The 18069-nt window shown below is 42.9% G+C and overlaps 1 long non-coding RNA gene across 1 annotated transcript in view; it reads right to left on the reverse strand.

Moving 5' to 3' along the window:
- LOC306926003 overlaps positions 1–4824 on the reverse strand; it is a 7030-nt gene extending 2206 nt beyond the window's left edge. Inside the window, exons 1-3 of the long non-coding RNA XR_013790336.1 lie at positions 4774–4824; positions 4142–4205; positions 1884–1915 (exon numbers count right to left, since the gene is read on the reverse strand). This is a non-coding gene — a long non-coding RNA (uncharacterized lncRNA). The remainder of the gene's footprint in view (positions 1–1883; positions 1916–4141; positions 4206–4773) is intronic.
- Positions 4825–18069: the final 13245 nt, after the last annotated feature.

Raw genomic sequence — 18069 nt, forward strand, 5'->3', positions numbered from 1 at the left:
AGTTGTGTTGCTGTGTCAGTTCACTGTGTGGTACTGAAGTCAGTTAGTTGTGTTGTGTTGCTGTGTCAGTTCACTGTGTGGTACTGAAGTCAGTTAGTTGTGTTGTGTTGCTGTGTCAGTTCACTGTGTGGTACTGAAGTCAGTTAGTTGTGTTGTGTTGCTGTGTCAGTTCACTGTGTGGTACTGAAGTCAGTTAGTTGTGTTGTGTTGCTGTGTCAGTTCACTGTGTGGTACTGAAGTCAGTTAGTTTTGTTGTGTTGCTGTGTCAGTTCACTGTGTGGTACTGAAGTCAGTTAGTTGTGTTGTGTTGCTGTGTCAGTTCACTGTGTGGTACTGAAGTCAGTTAGTTGTGTTGTGTTGCTGTGTCAGTTCACTGTGTGGTACTGAAGTCAGTTGGGTGGTGTGTTTGTGGTGTTAGTAGCGCTGAGCTGCAGGATGCTTTCCCTTGTCTCTTTGGATAATTATCTCCCTTGTAAGAGAATGTTTGTTATTTTTAGCCTAGACTCAAACTGAATTTACAAGTCCCTTTTGGGTTCTGAAGTTTTTATTAGGGCCCGAGCACGGCACAGTAGTGCGAAGCCCTATTGAAATCGTAATGATTATTAAAGCTGCAAGCAACGATGACCTCACGCGTGCAAGTTACAGGCAAATATCAAATAATCAGAACTGGGAGCTAGCAGAGCTAAGTAACTGTACTGAATGACAAGGATTTTCAACTGAGTCCAGTGAGGTGACTCATGACGCAAACTGTTCAAAGGTTATGGCAAATGATAGAAACTATAACATATTGACCAATCAGAAGAGGGGGCGGGGCTAAGATTATGCACAAATGAAGTATTTATGTATGTGCAAATTAAGTATGTATGTATGTATGTGCAAGTGAAGTATGCATATATGTGCAACTGCAAGTGAATTACCAATACTGTATGTATGTGCAAGAGAAGTATACATGTATGTGCAAGTTGACTATGCATTTCACTTGTAGTGTTATAAATACAGTAAATAGAGCATCGCAGTCCCGCCCCCTTTCAGCGGCCCGGAAGAGAATTTCCCATTGATATTTCCCATAGACGTTTCAAAAAGTCGGAATTTTTTTACTTAAGCTGTATGAAATACTTTCCATTAATACAGTGGTTGCAACTGTATTAATTGATTGCCCTAGTTTTGCCCTAGTCCCGTCGCTCCACAAAACCAGAGCAGTTCTGCTTGGTGAAATATTAAGTAATTGCGGTCATTTTGTGGTTGACACAGAGGGCCACGCAGTAAAAGTAAATTAATTCACAAAACTAGCATAATTTGTATTGTTGACCTATTTATACCATATAGTGCAACTTTCGGTAATTTTTTACCCCTCTATACAGAACTAGGTTTTTTGTGTCCATATCACTACGCCCAAAAAATTGTTCCATGTGATAGAGGGGTCAAAGTTGAACGAAAGTTTTTTTTATTTTAGAAATAGGTCAACAATACAAATGATGGTAGTTTTGTGGATTAATTTACTTTCAATGCGTGGTCCCAGTGCCCCCCACAAAATGACCGGAACTACTTAATATTCACCAAAACCAGAGCAGAACTCCCAGCACAGGACTCGGGCAATCAATTAATACAGTTGCAACCACTATATTAATGGTAAGTATTTCATACAGCTTAAGTTTAAAAATTGTGAACTATCACTTTAAGACCTTTAAAGGCCTCGGACAAAGCCAACTGGGATGGTGACAACTCATGACAATAAACACAATGTTTTGGGCCGAACAAATAATTAGAAAGAAGAAAAACAACAAAAAAAGTGTTGTACCCTGCCCCTTTTTTCTTCTTTCTAATTCGTCGGGTTAAGACTGCTCTATAGTCTTCTGTTATCTTTCACTATGGGTTCACGTTACCTCTATTTGGGTCCATATCGGCAACACAGCACCTTTGAAAGTAAAATAATAAAGGTTAACCTCAAAGGCCCTTAAAACAAGGCTCCAGACTTCCCAAAACAAACTGGTCAGGTTACTACTTGGCCTCACTCCCCGAACCCACCTCACCCCTGCCCCCATTTTGACAGACTGGAATGGCTTAGGGTTGTCGACAGAGTACAGCATCTAGCAATGGGTCTGATCCACAAGATTCGCTACACCACCAATATACCCATGTACCTGTCTAAATACTTCACTAAGATACCCATGTACCTGTCTAAATACTTCACTAAGATACCCATGTACCTGTCTAAATACTTCCTTAATGTCAACGAAGTCCACACCCACAACACCAGAGGGAGCTCAATAAACCATGTGCAACCCAGATTCGGCACAAACAAGGGACTAAATTAATTTCGCTCCTATATGCCACCAAAATGTGGAACGCCAGACCAACAGTCATTAAGACATGCAAATCCCTTGACTCCTTCAAAACCGCTCTCAAAAGGCACTTACGGACAGCTGCAATTCGAAACTGGCCCCTGTAAAATCTGAATCCCCCACCCACCGTTTTTCACCTCACTGTATAGGCCTATGTTGTTGTTGTTGTTTTTTTTGGGGGGGGGGTTCCCCTTTATAACTCCTGATGATTTCCTGTTTTTGGTTTTTCTCCAATCTGTTAATAAATTCTTCAATCAATCAAAAAAGTATTTGTTAACTGTGAAAAATCCACAGACCACAGCAAAGAGACATTGTATTGGGTGCATGATTGGTTGGATACTGTGCAGAAGCAGAAGTACAGTTGAGAATATATATATATATTTTTTTTGTTAAAAGTTTGAATCACAATAATAGTAATCATTGCTATAAAGTGTTTGTTCAGTCACAGGGGTCTCCTTGTCTCTCCAGCTCTTTAACCATTAAGACGCCCTGAGGGCGAGAAGCGACCTCGCCCGGGTGACGGCAGATAGGAGACTGCTGGGCGAGCGCTGGCACTTTGGCATGGGGGGGTCAGATCAGCATATGGAATATATTCTGTACTGGTCATATATGGAGCGTGTCTTGAGTGTACAGGGTTTGTTGAGGTCAGATCACAAGAGTTGCTGGCCATATATGATGGCGTGACGTGTCACGAGGCGTGACCATGTATGGAGGCGTTAAGGGTCTCAATGATGTCACGTGATGTCACGAGGTCAGATCCACATGGAGATCTAAGGGTCTCCATGATGTCACGAGATGTCACGAGGCATGATGGATTGGCAACCATATATGGACGGACGGACGGACGGACGGACGGACGCGAGATGCAGGATTTCATACTAGTAAATGTGACCTCCGGTCGCAATAAACCGAAAATACATTTTCAGGTAGGTGACACAATTTCAGCCAATCAGGAGAGAGTAGCCATTAATCAGCTTTTTTTTAATAGTGTGCAGTTTGAATTTTCTCCGCTTATTTCTTTGTGTCATCACTTACAATTCCACTTGTTTAATCTGTATCCTGACTGTGTTCTCTATCCTGATTGGATAAAATTGTATCCAGACTTTTCATCTTAATAAGAAAGCTGGAGAGCATGGTACTGAACAAACACGCTATATAAATGACTATCACAATATAGAGCTTTATAACACGTATTTTAACCAATGCAAATCAAGCCTACTGAATGCCCAGTGGTGAAAAAAGTACTCAATTTTTTTACTTAAGTAAAAGTACCAATACTGCAATTTAGAACTACTTCGTTACAAGTAAAAGTAAGGAATTGAAAATGTACTTGAGTAAAAGTACAAAAGTATCTGCATCAAATTGTACTTAAAGTAGGACTACTAAAAGTAAAAGTACTCATTGTGCAGAATGTGCCATTTCACAAGTTCAAAATGTGTACAAAATCTATTGAAAATAGTGGATCTACAAGCTCACAATGAGTCGCGTTGCGAGTTTGCGACGCATTGTGAGCTTGTAGATCGGCTATTTTTAAATGGCCGAAATGTATAGGGTTGAAGTGGTTAATGTATGTTTTCTAATCAAAATTAAAATCGCCAAAGTAACTCAAGTTTTCAAATGATTGTAGTGGAGTAAAAGTACACATTTTGGCTCTGAGATGTAGTGGAGTAGAAGTAAAAGTATTGGAAATTGGAAATACTCAAGTAAAGTACAAATACCTCAAAATTGTACTTAAGTATACAGTACTTAAGTAAAAGTACTTAGTAACTTTCCACCACTGTGAATGCCTCTGTACATACCTGCACAGTGGCTCAGAGACAGGACAGCCAGTATGGAGATGGAGATCAGGAAACACAGCTTCATCTAGTAACAGTAATAATAGTCAAATAAAATAATAATAAGAACATTGTATTTCATAACAACAATACTACAAAAAACAATTACGTTTATGTTTGAAAATCTACAGAAAACTGTTTTGATTCCGTCATGTCGTTTGATTGTAGTAGTAGTAGTATAGTGTTCTCTATGCCAAACTACAATCAACTAGTTTCAGTGTTGGAAAAAGTACTCACATGTGTAAAGTCTGGTATTAAAACTACTTGAGTAAAAGTACAAAGGTATTGGCATTAAAATGTACTTAAAGTACTCATTAGGCAGAATGTCCCATTTCAAGTTTTCAAAATCTTTTGAAAATAGCCAAAATACATTGAGCTTTAGTGGTTAAAATAATAAAATCTAAATCTACAAAGTAACTATAGTAATTAAAGTTTTCAAATAGTATTGTAAAGTAGAGTAAAAGTACAATATTTTCCTCCGAGATGTAGTGAAATACTCAATTTAAGTAAAAATATCTCAACATTGAACTCTAGTACAGTACAGTAGTTGAATAAATGTACTAAATGGGTCAGAACTACACAGAAAATGGGCTCACCGTTTCAAAAATGTTGTCCTGTTGGCTTGTTGCTTCTGAGATGAATCTAAATCAGATCCTGGCAAGAGAATAAGGAGTTGGACTTATAAACGCTCAACAAAACAACAATGTGACCTTGCCATGATGCTATGGTCACGGGTATGTGAGTCATAACAGATACAAAAGTAAATACAAGGTTTGATATAGAAAACGTGATGTTCTCCAATGTCGATGAGATGTGCTTCAATCAATAGAATAGCAAGTATAAACCTAGACCTCGGGCAGGTGAGGTCATCAATACCTCCGTACACCAGTGGCGGAAAGTAACTAAGTACATTTACTTAAGTACCACTTAAGTACTTTACTTGAGTAAGTGCAATTTTCTGTACTTTAACTTCTACTCCACTACATTTCAGAGGCAATTAAATATTGTATACTTTCACACCACTATAATTATTTGACAACTTTAGTTACTAGTTACTTCACTTCAGTCCTATATACATTTCGCCCATTTGGAAATAGCAGATCTATAAACTCACAATGCGTTGCGATGCGACACATTGTGAACTTGTAGATCTGCTATTTTCAAACCACTTTGACATTTTTTCACATTTGAAAACTTGTAAAACAGGACATTCTGAATAATGAGTACTTTTACTTTTGATACTGTGGTAAATATTGGACACCCCCGAGTCCTTGTACCGAGACTTGACAAAAACCGAGAGAAAGTTGAGACAGCAGACAGCTGCTTGATGTTTCCTCAGGCTCAGATGGTCATTTATTAGCAGACAGAGTACAAGGCTTCCGCTGCCAGCAAGTGGCAGTGGGCCCCAAAATGACCATCCACACGTATAATGACCGGACCAACTGAATTATCATAACGTAGTGGCAGTTTACAGGCATAGAGGTGAAGAAGAGAGGCGTGTTCAATGCCTCTCTGAAGGCAATTTGATCAACAATTTGCTCCTGGCCCATCAACAAAACCCCTTTTACAGATTACCCCAGGAACAAGTCAGGACAGTCCTGCAGGAACCATATAACACAATAATTGTAATCTTGGTGGCACTTCACCTAGCTTTTGAATACAGTTAAGAACAGGCCTTGGGATACACTTGGCTTGTATAAATAGGCCAGACAGGCCAGACCTATAGGCTTCACACGGTGCACATTTGTCCAAGAATAAGAGATAGGGCCTATCGCGTTGCGTGTTCGAGTCATGACAACCTTTGTTGCGTGTCTCTCCCCTTCTCTCTCTCTCTCTTTCCTGTCTATCTTCACTTGATACTATATCAATAAAGGCAGAAAAGCCAAAAACAAATCTTTAAAAAGAAAAAAAGGAGATATGTTGAATTATATGGTTCCAAATACCGTACAGTACATTTGTACTTTTACTACAGTACATTTTGAATGCAGTACTTCTACTTGTAGTATCTACATTGCAGTATTGCTACTTTTACTTGAGTAAACAATGCGAGTACCGTACTTTGTCCATCACTGCCGTACACAAACGTGTCTGTGGCAAAGACTTGGTCTTGTCTGTGGCATTTTTTATTTTATTTTTACACACTTTATTTTTTATTTTTTAAGATATATTTTTGGGCTTTTTCTGCCTTTATTGGACAGTGTACAGTATGGTGACAGGCTGCCTTAGCAGCCTTTAGTGCCCGGACCGCTATACTAGCCGCCCAGGCACACACACTTTATAATGTTATTGTTTTGAATGTCAGAATATGACACGTACTCTTTACCATGACACTATTGCACATTAGGAGGCCAAGTAGTAGGCTACTAGTGGTTCTCAAATGTTTTATTTGAAAGGACCCCCGAGTGTACAAATGGACCCATAAGGGTCAATTTGGTTCAACTTGCAGGTTGAGAACCACATGCTTTGACAAGCCTGTGTGTGGTACAGTCGTTCTGCCATGAGCACAAGGAATGTTACAAGGACAAGCTGTACCATATACAATAGCTATCAGGCCTAAGAGGGCTATATCTTTTCTCAGAGGCACTAAGGCAGGGGTGTCCAAACTGTTTTCAATGGGGGCCAGATTAGAAAACATGAAAACACCCAAGGGCCAACTAGTGTACATCTCTTACCTATCGTAATTTACTTTCGGACCATAATAAAGTCACAGGCTACAAATGCATTGCATTTCAACCATTTTATTTCATCAATATCAAAAGGTAATTCATCATAATGAATGTAATCTGATTTGCAAGATAAAACAAGATAAAAGATAAAGATAAAACAAATAGTAGAAATAGTTTAAAAAAAAAAATAGCCCTTATGACTATAAGGGCTCTATTTCCGTCAGTGCTTTTACCTGTACTGCGACAATGCCCACAAGTCAGCCAATGCCCGCAAATTACGGATATAGCAGCTTGTGTTATCCCTAAATGGTACCTTGGTGCAGCGTTACCCGCTATTATATCCATTATGCTGACACGACACCATTATTTGCATGGGCGTGTTGGCACGCTTTCCCCAAAATTGCTATTGTGGCCATACGCATTTGGGAAAGCGCATAGCAGAGTTTAAAAGCACCCGTAAACTGTAATCCCAAATCCGTTTGGCGGCATGCCTGCAATGGAGCATAAGCAGCGAGTGCATTCTCCGGCAGCAGCAATGAGACTCTGCGCTGTCGGGGGGAGGGGCGGAACCTGCCGGAGAAGGTGGGTGGATTGTGACAGCTTCGTTCCGCGGCACTGTCGGTCCGTTCCGTTCGGCAGCCGCCGCTCCAGACGTCGCAACTGCCGGTAACAGCCGCGGCGCTGCCGGGGGGAGGGGCGGCATCTGCCAGGGAAGCTGGGGGGATTATGACACTCGACTGCTGCTCACTTCCACGGCAGTGCGTTTGGTCCGACATGCGTTGCATCGTGCTTGCGGTTACGGTTAGGGTTTGGGGTAGAGTAGTTTTTCCACCACTGGCTCTTGCAGCCGATCAAGAACACGCCACCCGTCTCCTCACAGCTGATCCAGAACACCGCCACCCGTCTCCTCACAGCCGATCCAGAACACCGCCACCCGTCTCCTCACAGCTGATCCAGAACACCGCCACCCGTCTCCTCACAGCCAATCCAGAACACCGCCACCCGTCTCCTCACAGCCGATCCAGAACACCACCACCCGTCTCCTCACAGCCGATCCAGAACACCACCACCCGTCTCCTCACAGCCGATCCAGAACACCGCCACCCGTCTCCTCACAGCCGATCCAGAACACCGCCACCCGTCTCCTCACAGGAAAAAAAGAAGCGAGACCATATCACTGCAGCCTCGCTCCATTGGCTCCCTGTCTGCTTCCCAATTGACTTTAAGATTTCAACATGCTTTTGAAATGGGTTGGCACCCTTTCCCAGCCAGAGCCTTGAGATCAGCGACCAAAAAAAAGAACTAGGGGTCATCGGGCCTTTTCCGCAGCTGCCCCAAAGTATAATTTGCGCATACATATCAAATCTTCCCAGTCGATAGTTACTACATGTATGTATATTGTTCTATTGTTATTATCGTACGTTCAGCTAGACTTGCTAAGCCCATTTTACAGTGACACCACTCGTGCTCTATAGCTGTGCCATCTTGACTCTCACATGAGAGAGTTTTGTGTGTGTGTGTGCGTGCGTGCGTGCGTGCGTGCGTGCGTGCGTGCGTGCGTGCGTGCGTGCGTGCGTGCGTGCGTGCGTGTAACCCTGCCTTTTCAGATGTAACAGCGAGAGTTCATCACATGGTAACGTATAGCCCACCTCATGCGACCCCTGTATGAGGCCCTTAGACGCAAATCCCCCAAGCACGCTGTGGACCGGTCCTCGGAGAGGGACAGCACATTCAGGGCTGCCAAGTACGCTCTATGTCACCATGCTGGCGCACCCGTTGCTCCATCACCACTGACTATGCCGTTGGTGCAGTGCACGAGCAGTGGGTGGATGGCGCTGGCAGGCACGCGCTTTCTTCAGCCGACAGCTGCGTCCCAGCGAGCGCAAGGTACAGCACTCCACCGACGTCGATTCCATGCTCCTGTGCGACGTCTCGCTGGGTCAGCCCAGGCCTGCCGTGCCCTGTGGGTGGCGTCGGCGCGTTTTTGACGCTGTCCATGGGCTCTCTCACCTGGGCAGGAAGCCATCACAAAAACTGGTAGCAGCCAAGTTTGTCTGGCATGGCCTCAAAAAGGATGTACGGGACTGGGTGACCACCTGCGTGACGTGCCAACGCTCCAAAGTGCACCGCCACACTAAAGCCCCCCCTCTGACGCCATTCCTGGTGCCAGGACGGCGTTTCGACCACGTCAACGTGGACCTGATGAGCCCTCTGCCTCCTTCCCATGGCTTCACCCACCTTCTCACCTGGTGGACAGGACAAACCGCTGGCCGGAGGCCGTCCCACTGTCTTCGACGACGACTGCTGATGTTGCCCAGGCTTTCATCGAGACCTAGGTTGCTCGTCTCACCTGTCCAGTGACCGTGGTTCCCAGTTCACGTCTGAGCTGTGGACCGCCGTTGCTGAGGGCCTGGGCACGAAGCTCCACCGCACCACCGCATACCACCCACAGGGAAACGGCATGTTCGAATGTTTTCCTCGCGCTATGAAAGCTGCTCTGCGGGCCACCCTCACGGAACAATGCCTGGATCGACAAGCTTCCGTGGGTTATGCTGGGCATCAGGACTGCTCCCAGAGGCGTATCTACAATAAGGCGAGGGCAGGCGTCCGCCTGTCCAAATCCATTTCTGGCCTGGCCAAAATCCATACAATGAGAAAAAAAAGGACAAAAACCAGACCTGATAACTATTAATGGACAGCTGATTGGCCGTTGCGGTAGAGCGCGACCCTCAATCACCCATTGGAATGTAAATGCATGCCTTTCAGCCTTTGTATCCTACTGTCTGGCAGGTATATCTCTTTGAAAACCTTTAGTGCTACGATTGTGCACGGGGAGACGACAATTAACACATGATCTTGCCTGCCCAAAACGTAATTCCTGGATACGCCACTGACTGGAGGATCTCCAGTCCTCATCTGCCGAGTTGGTTTATGGCCAGCCGCTGCGGGTCCCGGGGGATTTCGTCCCCTCCGCCACGACTCCCTGGTCGGCTTCCCGTCAACGTTCCTTGCTTCTGGATCAGGCAATAAATGGGACGTGTCGTCCTGCACACCCAAAGAAAGAAGTAGCATTATCAAATATCAATCCATCATTTCCTGCTATTCCTACAAACGAAAAATAAATTGAAATTAAAATTAATGTCATGAAACCTTTAATACAGTGGTTCTCAACCTTTTCAGGCCATGACCCCCCAAAATAAATCATAAGTTTTACTCTTATGTACAAGTCACAAGATGTAACAATAAAGTTCAACATTGAACCTTGAAGGTATTAAAAAGGTCTTCAAATTCCTTACATTTTCACTTCACTGTCATCTGGAGACCACCCAAAATAATGTGGAGACCGTCCTGGGGGTCCCAACATACGGGTTGAGAACCACAAGCTTCAATACATGAGTGGACAAGGGAGACACATTGAGTTTGGACAGGCCTGTGGTACAGTAGTTCCTGCACGAGGACAAGCAATGTTACAAGGACAAGCTGTACCATAAACAATAGCTATCAGGCCTAAGAGGGCTATATCTTGCTCTCAGAGGCACTAAGGCAGGGGTGTCCAAACTTTTTTCAATGGGAGACATCTTGACTCTTATGTCATATATACTTATCATAGCCGGGGCACAAGGATGAATAGCAGAAGATAAACAACATAATGTACTGGAAATAAACGTGTGATACATATTGTCTGCAGTGTCATCTCGTTGGATGATTATACACTATTGTCAACAACTTGGCACGTACCAAAGTACATACCCTCAGTGTTTTCGTTTATTACATAAAAATGCATAATATAAAAAGTTAAAATGTTCAGGTTGGAATTCTTCATGCTGCAGGCTGGCATATGTCCATTTATGTTATTAGGATTTATTATATGTAACATTATTTTCGGTACATTATGACGTAAGAGCCAAGATGTCTATAGGCCTGATAACTATTGTTGATTAGCCTCGCGTTGCGATACTAATAATATAACACTGCGTTGAGACAATATGCATTGTTTATGGTACAGTTTGTCCACCACTCTGTACACCAAACCTACAGACAAGAATAGTCTTTTACATGCCACTAGTGCACACCCCCCTGCTTTGAAGAAAGGTTTGCCATATTTCAGATTTTGAAAAAGAGAGAGACATCGTGTACAGAAACTTTGTTGAAAGAGGGTACCCCAAAAAATGGCTTGACTCTGCTTTAACTAAATTGAATAATCCAAACCAGGTTGCACAGACTAAAAATAAACATTCATGTGCCTGCATCACTACCTATAATCCTTTGAGCAATGATATACGTAGCATCATAGAGAAACACTGGCATGTTTTGTCAGCTGATCCTGAAGGTTCCAAAGTGTTCACTGACCCTCCTCTTTTCTCTCATTATGGATGGAGTCACCGGCTTCTACCCTTGTCTACATTGTGTGGCCTGTAAAAACTCCAAGAAAATGAACACATTTACAAGTGCAGTTACTATAAAAAACAATACACTATCAGACAATTTGTAAATTGTAGTTCTTCTAATGTAGTCTACATGATTTCATGCAAATGCAATCTACAGTATGTAGGCAAAACATCCAGGGCAGTACGCACACGCATCATAGAACACATGAGTGCCATTAGATGCAATGACATCAAATCTCCTGTCGCAAGACATTTAATGGAAGCCGGTCACTCCATAGCAGATCTGTCGTTCACAGTTATTGAACAAGTTAAGAAATCTAGAAGAGGGGGTGATTTATTTTGTATTTACAGTCTGTCAATCCGGGTGGCTTGAACAAAGATCTCTCACTCCAGTGCTACCTATAGAGAAGTTATTTTCAAAAAGTGTTTTGTATAAGACTGTCAAAATGTGGTGTATGCTGTACTCATGTTTCCTATATAACTGTATGAACTATCTATTCTGTAATGTCCACGCCCCACCATCAGGTGATGTCACCAATTAGTAATTCTCAGCACCTGAGCTGTATTGTTTGATCTCTTTAAGAGCAAGTTCTTTGTCTGTGAAAATCATATAGCACTGACGAACGTCTTAGGACCGAAAAGTTTGCTTTTTAATTGCACTTTGAGCACAGAGCACTTTATGAGCATGATAAAATAAAAGGAAAAATGTTTCCCTAAGTCTCAGTCTATAGAAGTTTTTACTTCAAGTTTTCCTCACAGTTTGTCCTTGTAACAGAACAATATAACCATGGTCTGATTCCTTGTGCTCTTGGCAGAACGACTGTACCACAGGCCTGTACTAATAATTATTGTACATCTCCCCAGTCCGCTCATGTTTTAAAGCACAACCACCACCACCTTTTAAGCAATGCCTCTGACCCCATAATTTCATACTATTAATTTACCAGTGAATTTCACTACACAACCCTAGGGGACACGGCGAGAACATGCAAACTCCACACAGAAAGGCCCTTCTGCCAACTCCACCTAGGGTATGGGCGCTAATGACGCGGAGGAGAGAACACGCCAACAGGCGTTCGTCTTACGGTGCGCGTGGACGATATCCCCCGGCAGGAACCTGAGAAGGAGAGGAGAGAGTTTTGTTTTAATCGTTTGATCCACTTTTGGCAAGGTGAATGTAGTAGTTCTACTTCTTTTGGAGAAAAACGGTATGTCAAAAAATAGCTGAGACCAGAGCATAGAGTAATGGTTGAGACGAAGCAGTGAAAGGTCCTTGTGTTCATACATCAGAAAGATTGGGTATTGGGTAAGATTGATTGATTGATTGATTGATTGAAAAATGTATTAACAGTTTGCAGAATTACAGTACATTTCAAGCACAAACTCAATACAAAGGCTGTTAACTGTGAGTGGACGACCCAATTAAGCATTACACTTGTTTCCAATATATAGACAAAGGACAGAACAGGAATTCATCATAAAGGAGGTAAAAAGGGAAAAGAAACATATACAGTGAGGGAAGAAAAGGGGGGGGGGGGGGGGGGGGGGGATTCACGTTCAGCTCCGTTAATTTGTTTGTTTTCCTTGGAGGAGCTGCGTTGGGTCCCCAAGTCGGCTCCCTGGCCGTACCTTGAGTTGGCTGTGTGGCCGTGACCGGTTGGCTGTGTGGCCGTGACTGATGTTATGTATCTTTCAGGACCTTTCACTGCTTCGTCTCAACCATTACTCTATGGCTCTGGTCTCAGCCACCGCTGTGTATTTTTTTCGTATTCCGTTTTTCTCCAAAGTTGAATGTTGCCACTACTGTTGGAGTTAAATTGGACTTAAAAACAGCTATGGTTGGGGATTTACTGGAATTTTATTCCAGCTTTGTGGTGCATAATAGTGCAATAAAAAAACATCACAGCCAATATCCGGTCTAATATCAGGGTATAAGGATATAATATGACGTGATCGGCTCCGATTTCCGATCACGTGATCGGATTGGGACTCCTTAAAAGGGTAGTGTAAGTGATATTTTGTGGTTAAAACAAAAGGATTTTTAAATCACTTTATTCTGATAGTAATCATGGCTATAGAGTGTTTGTTCAGTAGACCGTAGACGTCTCCTTGTCTCTTTACTAAACAGAAAATACATTTTCAGGTATATGTGACACATTTTCAGACAATCAGGAGAGAGAGAGCTTTTCATGAGCTTAATTTTTTATAGTGTTCCAGTTCCAATATTGTCTGCTCGTATCTTTGTGTCATCAATTACAATTCCACGTGTTTCATCTGCATCCTGACTGCGTTCTCTATCCGGATTGGATAAAATTGCTATCCCAGTTTCAGTTTCGGTTTTCTGAAAATGCATTTTCTGTTTAATGAAAAGCTGGAGAGACATGGAGACTCCTCTTACTGCAGCAAACACTATACAGCATTGAGTACTATCACAAGATGGAGCTTTTTAACACTTATTTTAACTAAAATGGTAAATGGTAAATGGGGCATTTATATAGCACCTTTATCCAAGGCGCTTTACATAGTGCATTACATTCACACACATTCATACACCGATTGCGGCAGAAGCCATGCAAGGCACCAACCAGCACATCGGGAGCAATTTGGGGTTCAGTGTCTTGCCCAAGGACACTTCGACATGTAGACAGGAGGAGCCGGGATTCGAACCGCCGACCCATGGATCATTGGACGACCTGCTCTACCTGCTCTACCTCCTGAGCCACAGTCGCCCTAAACTAAAGAAAATCTCTTACACATTACAGAGACTATGAAAATATATTTTAATTTGATTATATCAACCATATTATTGACCTTGATTTATCTTCTCTTTGAAAGAGTATAGGCCTACCTACTGTATTGACCTTGACTTATCTGCTCCGTGAAGGAAAACCTACTGTAGCATACGGTCCTTTTTCCTTGACTCTCATTCTCTGACAGAGACAGTATAGACAGACACTCATTACAGCCCATGTGTTATACTGTATCTTATCATTTGATGCCCCCCTCTGGCCACAATCAATATTAGCACATGCACCCCTTTGTGTATACTGTTACTGTATATGCTAAAACATCTATGAATGAGTGCAGGAAGGCATTCTGTTTTACATTTCTGGGTAGGCCACACCATCCTAAACGAGTGCAGAGGTTTTTGTGAGCAATAGCCTACTTAAAGGCAGCTAAAACAAGTTTGCAGCAGCAAGTAGCTACTATTGCTGCTGCAAACTAGTATTTTTACTTCATTTGAGCTAGTGTTTATAATAATATAGAGTGACTGTTAGTGCATGGTAGCGCATATTATTTACATTCTTATAACTAGACAAATAGTGATATTTAAACGCATATATACCACCTGACCTGCTGGGGTTTATTTTTTGATTGATTGATGTCTTTATTGATCATGAAATAAAATCATCACTGTCACATATGTTACAAACATCGGACCCACCGTCCACAATGCACAAAAGCATACAGCATTGTCTGTTTGTGTGAACACAAACACGATGATTTGATTTGCTGATCACCCCATAGCGTAGATTTGATTGGCTGAGCATATTGAGTATAAAAGTGAGGGCAGAAAAGTGAAGTGATTGGCCGGCATGACATTTGTGATGATTCATTTGATTGAATGATCACGGAATGTGATGTAGCCTACGTATGATGATGTATGATATAAGAGCGCCCCTCACTTCACACGAGTGTGATTTTTCTCTTCTAAGTGGTCCGTACTAGATGTGGTGCATGGAGGTATTGCATGCATGATGTATTTAGTAGGCTGGATGTGTTGATTTTGCACTGGTCGAGTCATTATTAGGACATTATGAGGGACCATTGGTATAAAAACAAACAAAAAAAAAACAGTGGAAATACACATGGATAATACACATGGATGCATATAGAAAATGTTCCCATACAAAGCATTATCTTAGCCCATATCCCACCCAATACAACAGTGGTCCCCAGGTTGATTCTAAGTCAGGGTGGTGGTCCCTCGTTCATAACCACCCGTGTCATAAAAAGACTAGGTCTCGCTGTATTGCTCAGGCTGCACTGCAGTGTCTATTCATGGGCGCGAACCCACTACTGAGCGGCACGGGGGCTTTGACCTGCTCCGTTTCCGACCTGGGCCGGTTCACCCCTCCTTAGACAACCTGGTGGTCCCGGGCTCCCCCGGGAGCTCCATATCGATACCGAACTTAGTGTGGACACCCGATCGACATAGTCCACTGCAGCTCAGAACTCCTGAGCTCAAACGATCCGCCAGCCTCAGCCTCCCGGTAGCTTGGATTACAGGCGCACGCCACTGCGCCCGGCGAGAAGCAGAGACACTTCTAGGGCTTTTAACTTTGAGAATCATTACGTCATTCATTGGTGATACTGCGCTCGTCACTGCCATCTAGACGGTGGTGTTAACCTGCTGCGGGTTTGGAAACAAAGTAGTGTGGAAAGTACTCACATGTTTTACTAAAAGTAATTAGCAATGTACAAACACTCTCAGCGGCGTCAACTTTGGGTTTGCCTGAGGGCTTGGGCACTCACTGAAAAAATAATAAACCAAATAGCACCCACTGAGATTAAGGCTGAAGATCCCCTCCCCCTGGTCATTTTGTCACGTAGGCACACACCTTTACGGTGTTCACAGAACAGGTATTCAAATGCTAATACGGTGGCTTTGTTCCAGTGACCGCACGGTTCATTCACACTCCGTCTCCTGCAGAAACACAACACTAACACGGTCAGCGGAGAGGCTGCTGTCTGTGTACCGTCGGCCCGTCTGTAAAGAGCCATGACTTGAGACTTGACAAACAGAGCCATCTCAGCCAAAATACAATTTAATTATTTACTGTTGATCATGCTGAAATGTTGAAACAAGATGCTGAAACAATTGAATGTGTTCATTAATTGTTGTGATTAACTGAAAGCGTGCACCATTTATTAGCAAACTGTAAATTATAAAGTATACCAAACAAATGTTTTTTTCCCCCGCTGCGGCGCGGGGGGGGGGGGGCGGGGGGGGGAGGCGGGGCCGGGGGGCACCCACTGCCGTTATAGGAACCTGCCGCCCCTGAACACTCTGGTGCAAGTAAAAGCCCAAAATTCAAAATGTAGGCCTATTTGAATAAAAGTAGCTATTTGTAGCCTACTTACAAATAGCATTTCTACATACTTTAGAAAGTCGGAGCAGCCAGCCAGTCTACTAATGCAGAATGTCCTTGTCCCATTTCCCAAGTTTTCAAATGTCCATCCATCCATGAGATGAGATGAGATACTTTATTAATCCCTGAAGGGAAATTGAAGCGCTACAGCAGCAGAGCGACACATAAATCAAGCTGAACAAACAAAAAAACAGTAAACACAAATAAACACAAGTGGACATAGGCCTAAACACACTAGACCAGGACCACACGCAAACTTTGGGGAGGCAGTTCTTATGCATTGCATTATAGTCTGACGGCAGGGTAACAGTAACCTGACTCCGCCAGATGGGGCAGCAGAGAGTACACTGGGTTCCCCCCTCCTGCTCCCATCTGGGAACTCTCAGGCAGACTTGATGCCCGGCCACAAAACGGCCTGGCCAATCAGCGGTACCCAGTACCCAGTGTACTCTCTGCTGCCCCATCTGGCGGAGTCATCTGACGGCTCGCCCCAAGCCGTGGATAGCTCGCCCCCAAAGCGTGGATAGCTCGCCCCCAAAGCGTGGAATGGAAATTCCATTCTGGAAAGGTGTTCCATTCCTCCATTGTTACTGAAATTAGTTGTTGTTGTTGTTGTTGTTGTACTATGCTGTGGCAGTCCATTCTGGAAAGGTGTTCCATTCCTCCATTACTGAAATTAGTTGTTGTTGTTGTTGTTGTTGTACTATTGTTGTACTATTCTATGTCTGCCTAAAAGTACAGTACTTGTTAGAGTTAAAGATTTAGCTGGGGACCTGGAGTCTGTGAAATCTTTCACAGACTTACAGCGCCACCAACAGGTGGATTTTTGAAAATGACTCAAATCATGAAGGCAGCTTACGTGGAATCTTTCACAGACTTTCATAGGCTACTAGGCTGAGGAATATATCCCACCCTTTTCACATTGGCCAGTTACAGCGCCACCAACAGGTGGATTTTGAAAATGACTCAAATCATGAAGATTTTAGGCTGAGACATATATATATATATATTCACTCAAATAAATGGTTACATTCCTACAGTTGATCTGTTGTTGTTGTTGTAGTAAGGACCCAGCACACTCAAACCAAAGAGGCTGTTCGCCACACGTATCAAACACCAATCAAGCACATGTTTGGTCGTTTTTTTAGGCCACCACAATGCTTTTCCAATGGGAGTCACATGGTTTGACCAAACATTTTTGTTTGATGAGGGGGCAGGGGCAGAACACTGCCAGCAATCAGCAATCAAACACAAATGTTTGGTCAAACCATGTGACTCCCATTGGAAAAGCATTGTGGCGGCCTAAAAAAACAAAAAAACTACCAAACATTTGCTTGATTGGTGTTTGATACGTTTGAATGAGGCCTTATTAGGCCATATTCACACGTATCAAACGCAATCAAACAAATGTTTGGTCGTTTTTTTGTTTTAATATTATATAACATCACACCAAGTTTGATGAGGTAGTATTGCTTTGTATTGCTTTGTTGTATTGCTTTGTTTTCAAATGTTAAGGTTTTCTTAATTTCCTGAACATTTTATATTTTTAATTTTCTAAAAAAGGAACATTTTGGAGTTAGGTCCAACAGCAGAGATATGAAAGAAAAAAACAACATAAATGTATTATGTATTATGTATTATTGACACATTGTACCAAAAAAGAAATCAGACATCTTCTCTTAACC

The sequence above is a fragment of the Electrona antarctica genome (genome assembly GCF_951216825.1).
Source record: "Electrona antarctica genome assembly, chromosome: 7".
Taxonomy (NCBI): domain Eukaryota; kingdom Metazoa; phylum Chordata; class Actinopteri; order Myctophiformes; family Myctophidae; genus Electrona; species Electrona antarctica.